General features: G+C 43.4%; 1 pseudogene; it reads left to right on the forward strand.

Moving 5' to 3' along the window:
* The first annotated feature begins 1,330 nt into the window (after nt 1-1,330).
* LOC139582300 (dynein regulatory complex subunit 5-like) lies at nt 1,331-3,553 on the forward strand (annotated as a pseudogene).
* Nucleotides 3,554-5,530: the final 1,977 nt, after the last annotated feature.

Genomic DNA, 5,530 nt, shown 5'->3' on the forward strand with positions numbered 1-5,530 from the left:
TGCACAACTCCACCAATCAGGCCTTTATGGTAGTGGCCAGACGGAAGCCACTCCTCAGTCAAAGGCACATGACAACATGCTTGGAGTTTGCCAAAAGTCACCTAAAGGACTCTATGAGAAACAAGATTATCTGGTCTGATGAAACCAAGATTGAACTCTTTGGCCAAAATGCCAAGCATCAGGTCTGGAGGAAACCTGGCACCATCCTTACGGTGAAGCATGTTGGCAGCATCATCCTGTGGGGATCTTTTTCAGCAGCAGGGACTGAGAGACTGGTCAGGATTGAGGGAAAGATAAACGGTGCAAAGTAGAGTTCCTTGATGAAGACCTGCACCAGGGCGCTCAGGACCTCAGACTGGGGCAAAGGTTCACCTTCAAACAGGACAACGACCCTAAGCACACAGCCAAGACAACGCAGTAGTGGCTCCGGGACAAGTCTCAATGTCCTTGAGTGGCCCAGCCAGAGCCCGTACTTGAACCCGATCAAACATCTCTAGAGAGACCTGAAAATAGCTGTGCAGCGACGCTCCCAACCTGACAGCTTGATGATCTGCAGAGAAGAATGGGAGAAACTCTCCAAAAACAGGTGTGCCAAACTTGTAACGTCATACCCAAGAAGACTTGAGGCTATAATCACTTCCTAAGGTGCTTCAACAAAGTACTGAGTAAAGGGTCTGAATACTTCTCTAAATGTGATATTTAAGTTTATTTTGAATACATTTGCCAACATTTTTACAAACCTTTTTTTTCTTTGTCGTTACAGGGTATTGTGTGTAGATTGAGGATTTATTTTTATAATGTACATTTTAGAATAAGGCTATTGTAACAAAATGTGGATAAAGTGAAGGAGTCTGAATACTTTACGAATGCACTGTATTTCCATGTTACAGTGCTTGTTTACGGAAAACAGACGGAAGACAGTGATAATTAGCTATTTGCGTCTCCGAACACCTGTTTTGTAAATGGAAGATGGACACCACAAACATGTTGTCACTGAAAAATACTGTCGGCTACAACTGTTTTATAACCGGTTAACAGTGAGTATATTTAGCATTTGAAAAATTTGTTTGATATGAAAGTAGAGGGCTTTTTGTTTCTAGAACCGTTCTGCAATGGAGAATCGATTAATGTTTTGGGCGTTTTTGGCTGTCATAGCCAATTCACCTCTAAACAGAACATGTAAGGTCCTTGGACTATAAGTAACATTAGGCTCATTTAGTCCATTATTGAGCTACATTTCATATGCAGAACCTGTCCTCTGGTTAAATTCAGTAAAAAATGTTTCTCATATTGAACAGGTAATTCATAAATATCCCTAATATGACTGCAAATGTCAAAGTCCCCTTGGGCTGTAGATCCAAGGAACATGTGCAGGATCATTGCAAAAGATCCAGAGTTGTCCCTCGCAGTAGTGCCCCTTTTATCCAACCTCTGCCTGCAACACATGGTGAGAAACTTTGAAGGTATGTTTTGTTCTACATATTGTATGTAATTTATTCAGTCAATTGTCAGTCAATTAAATCAATTCAGTTTATTTGATCTGTTACAGAGGCTGTTACAGAGGCTGCCCTAGTGGTAACTACGAGTATATCACTCCATCAGATTGGCCTTCAATATCAACCTAATATAATTGGACGTTTATCACTAATTTCAACCTGGTAGTGTTCAGCGATCTTCAACAGCTGTTCTTTAGTACATATTCTAACAGTTCCTCTGATGGAATGCGAATTAACTTGTCTACTTTAGACGCCATAGTCACAAGTAACTGCAAAAAAAAATCCCACTGCCCCTCTGCTGGGCACACCAGACCGGACCACAAGAGAAGCGCTGGGCACCGCAGGAGAGAGATGGAGCTTCACCAAATCCTACAAAAACTCAACCCTAGTCTTCGTGTGGATTCGCAGTGGGTAATTACACATAGTAGCCCACTGGCATGGAAGGAAAAAAAACAGCATGCTGGCGGATTCCCCCCCGAGCCACAGATGTGCCTCCGAGACAACTGCTTCGTCCAAACATAACAAACAAAATAACCATGCCCAACGTATTCCAAAGTGGAATGAGTCGCTAACCCTAACGGGAAAAGAAAGGCTGTAGCTACAGGTAGCAAATAGCACTACCCTACCCAAATCTCCCCACTGAGGTACACATCCGACCGTACTCACCACCACAGACCGATGTCCCAACAGCGAATAGAGCAAGAGTTTCCAGCCTGGGCAGGGGCCTTGAAACTAACCAATGTCACACTCTCCAACGTAGCACACAACCAACTATCCACCACAGTGGCAAGTTTACCAAACAAACTAACAAAGGGAACCAACACTGGGCCTACCAAACAGCACAACTAAAAAAATAACAAAAGATGCAAACTAAGCACCTACAGAGTTTATCAAACACTAACTCCACATTTTCTCCCAAACACAATACTCATACCAGTTAGCCTAACGACACTAGTATGAGGCCTACTGGCATACTTTTATGCAACGCACCTGTTTGATGACGTCACCGAACAACCAAAATCCGAGGCACTATGCCAAACACTTATAATCAGATATCAACCAAAGTGCATCCCAATTAGAATTAACCCATCATAATGCAACAAAATACTATACGCCAACATTTTTAGGAACCAACCTTATAATCCCAGACGAGACCCCACTTGTTACGAACCGGCTCGTGACAACGCAGAGATAAAGAAAAAACAAGACATATTTATTAAATAAAGTCAACTATAGCCAAGTAACTAGTGTGTGTGTGTAAGTGAGTGGATGCGTGCATAGATGGTGATAATGAGGGGTGTGGAGAGGTGCCAAAACAAATGAACACAAAGCAGACCCAAAATGCCACAACCAAAAACAACAGCATGTCAGATTGGAGAGTCGCTTCAATGTATGGTGTATTTATCCCTAGGACACACCCGAGCCCAGGTGTGTCCCATTTCGTAGACGACCTTCCCGGCTCCGCCCACCAACATCCTATTAAGGAAAACAAGACCCGAGAGAGAGAATTCGGAAGACAGTGGGAGGGTCGTCACAGATCACAACCTCTTTATACCTTTGTCACAGAGAGGCCCGTCCTCCAACTTCTTCACAGCCACCAAGACTATGTCCTGGAGAAGCTCTCTCCCTCCATGCCTCTGCAGGTGGCCGCCAACCTGATCCGCGACGACGGCTACTGCAAACGGCACAGGGGCCTGTGCGACTTCTCCTCATAGTTGCCACAGCTGGAAACGCATGTTCTTCGAGTCACCTGGAGAAGATCATTGAGCTCCTCATCCTCGACGTGACCGACCCTAAGACGGTGCTGGGCATGGTGCCTCTGTGCTGGCTGGATGTCTCGCAGCTGCTGCCGCCCATTAAGGACCTCCAGAAGTCAGAAGAGGACGACAGCCCAGACTCAGCCAGCAACATGGGCATGGACTGGCCATCCATGGACCACTTTGACTTTGGCATCCTGCTGGAGAAGCTGAGCCACCTGGAGGAGTTGCATGTGGTCTACCGGGTCAAGGGCTGTGGCATGAACTTTGAGAGGAACCTCTGAGTTAATCATCCGCGATACTCCCTTTCAGTGTTCACTGGCATGGTGCCTTTTAGCTTAGTCGCTCTACTTTCCTTTACAGGATGATTGTCTGAAGCACTTTTTTCTGCTCTGTGCCATGCACTCAGTAACAAAGATTCTGTTTCAAATGTGGTGAAACAAATGCCACAGCACAGGGATTCATTGATTATTGGCTAGATGGCATTTTATAATAAACCACAACATCACATATTTGTAATTTGTTGTATTAGAGGAAATAATTCAATTTGATTCCAGCTTGATTTATTTTATATATTTTTAAACATCTGGGCAGGTTAAGCTAAAGCTACAGTATGCATTATTGCCACATAAACATATCTGCCAAGCCTCCCTGCTCTTGAGACTGTTGAGACTGATTTTAATCCCATAATCTTCGCTATCGTTGCAGGTGCTGAGGATCCACCAAAGCAGAGTGGACGAGAGGCAGTGTCGTCAACTGGTGAACACCCTCCTGAATCACCCTCAGGTAGCTCAACTTCCCCCACAACCTCAATGGGGGCGGTGGTGCCCGGGCAAGCTGCTCAACAGGTGAGATTTTGTCAGGTTGCCGACCTCACCTGCACATGTGTACCCTTTTATCACGTTTTCTCTTGTCATTATTGTATATTCATTATGTTTTAATGAAACTAAACAGGAGCAAGCTGGAGAGCCTCACTGTCTACGACAACAACATTCTGGGGTCGGGGCCCAGGACATAGCCTATGTCCTGGCAAAGAACTCCAGCCTGCCCTTCAACATGCGTCAAAACCGGCTGGGGGACGAGGCGGCTAGTATCAAAAGTACAATAGTTTTAAACATTGTCAATGTTTTAGATAATTCGGATTCAGTGAAACATTTCACTAGTTTGTCAATAGTCAGGTTGTGATGTGGTAGGCAGTATGTAAGCATCCATGTTTAATCTGTTGCAAACAATGGTACTGTATTTCAACAACTACAAATAACTGATCAAACGTTAAACAAAGAGAGGGTGTTTTATATATATTTGGTTCTAATGGTAAAGTAAACAGACAAATGTTAGCTCGACAAAAAAAGATAGCTCTACAATCCAAGCTGTTTGCATCTTCAATTATTCATATGCATGTCAGAAATACACAACAATAGAAAGTTGATTAGGAGTCATTTTCCTATGGGTGGATTTTTCCCTCGCTCTTGTGCAGCTTTGCCTTTCAGGTGTCAGTTTTATCCCAGTTTTATCCCTTTACCCATCTTTCTAAATAAGTCTCTAAGAGCTTTCCACACCTGGATTGTGCCACATTTGCCCATTATCCTTTTCAAAATCCTTCATGCTCTATCAAATTGGTTGTTGATCATTGCTTGATAGCCATTTTCAATTCTTGCCGTAGATTTGAAGTCAAAACCCTAACTCTGCCATTCAGCAACTGTCACTGTGTCACGCCCTGACCATAGTAAGCTGTTTATTCTCTGTGTTGGTTGGGGCGTGATAGTAACTTGGGTGGGTCATTTAGGTGTTTTATATTTCTATGGTGGCCTGATATGGTACCCAATCAGAGGCAGCTGTTTATCGTTGTCTCTGATTGGAGATCATATTTAGGTAGCCATTTCCTCATTTGTGTTTGTGGGATCTTGTCTATGTTTAGTTGCCTGTCAGCGCTAGTTGTATAGCTTCACGTTTCGTTTGGTTGTTCGTTTTGTTGTTTTTGTTTGGCGTTCATTTATTAAAGAATAATGTACGCCTACCACGCTGCACCTTGGTCTCCTTCCGACGACGGACGTGACACACTGTCTTATTGTAAATTTGTCCTTGTTTTAGGTTATTGTTCTGCTGAAAGTTGAATTAATCTCCCAGTGTATAGTGGAAAGCAGACTGAACTAGGTTTTCCTCTAGGATTTTGCCTGAGCTAAGCTCCATTCTAAGAATTTGTTCTTAACTGACTTGCCTAGTTAAATAAAGGTTCAAATCTATTTTTTATCTTTGTAGTGACTGGGTGTATTGGTA

This window comes from Salvelinus alpinus, chromosome 8 (genome assembly GCF_045679555.1).
Source record: "Salvelinus alpinus chromosome 8, SLU_Salpinus.1, whole genome shotgun sequence".
Taxonomy (NCBI): domain Eukaryota; kingdom Metazoa; phylum Chordata; class Actinopteri; order Salmoniformes; family Salmonidae; genus Salvelinus; species Salvelinus alpinus.